This window comes from Bison bison, unplaced genomic scaffold (genome assembly GCF_000754665.1).
Source record: "Bison bison bison isolate TAMUID 2011002044 unplaced genomic scaffold, Bison_UMD1.0 scf7180017864314, whole genome shotgun sequence".
Classification (NCBI taxonomy): domain Eukaryota; kingdom Metazoa; phylum Chordata; class Mammalia; order Artiodactyla; family Bovidae; genus Bison; species Bison bison.
This window is the reverse complement of record NW_011494886.1, coordinates 1,840,396-1,840,874: the sequence shown is the minus strand read 5'-3', so window position 1 is coordinate 1,840,874 and position 479 is coordinate 1,840,396. Positions and strand designations below refer to the sequence as shown.

At 45.7% G+C, this 479-nt stretch overlaps 1 protein-coding gene across 1 annotated transcript in view; it reads left to right on the top strand.

Moving 5' to 3' along the window:
• The window catches only part of SLC9C1 (solute carrier family 9, subfamily C (Na+-transporting carboxylic acid decarboxylase), member 1), a 111,100-nt gene that overhangs the window by 49,866 nt on the left and 60,755 nt on the right, over positions 1-479 (top strand). The gene's annotated exons all lie outside the window — the stretch shown is intronic.

Sequence of the window (479 nt, the reverse complement as noted above, 5' to 3'; positions counted from 1 at the left end):
AATTCTAAGAGTAAAGGGAACCGTGTCAAGGTTATTATTATGCTAATGCTAAGTCACTTCAGTCGTGTCCGACTCTGTGCGACCCCACAGACGGCAGCCCATCAGGCTCCGCCGTCCCTGGGATTTTCCAGGCAAGAACACTGGAGTGGGGTGCCATTGCCTTCTCCAGGTTATTATTATGTATCTAAGTAAATAATAATCAAGCGTTTAAAAAAACTAAATATTCAAAGACTGCTTTAAAACCCAAAATATCTAACATTACATGACCTCCTCTTTCTTTTAGTCGTCCCTAGTGGTTCAGATGGTAAAGAATCCACCTGCAATGCAGGAGAGTCCGGTTCAATCCCTGGGTTAGGACGATCCCCTGGAGAAGGGAATGGCAACCTACTCCAGTATTCTTGCCTGGAAATTCCCATGGACAGATGAGCCTGGTGGGCCCCAACTCATGGGGTTTCAAAGAGTCGGACATGACTGTACAA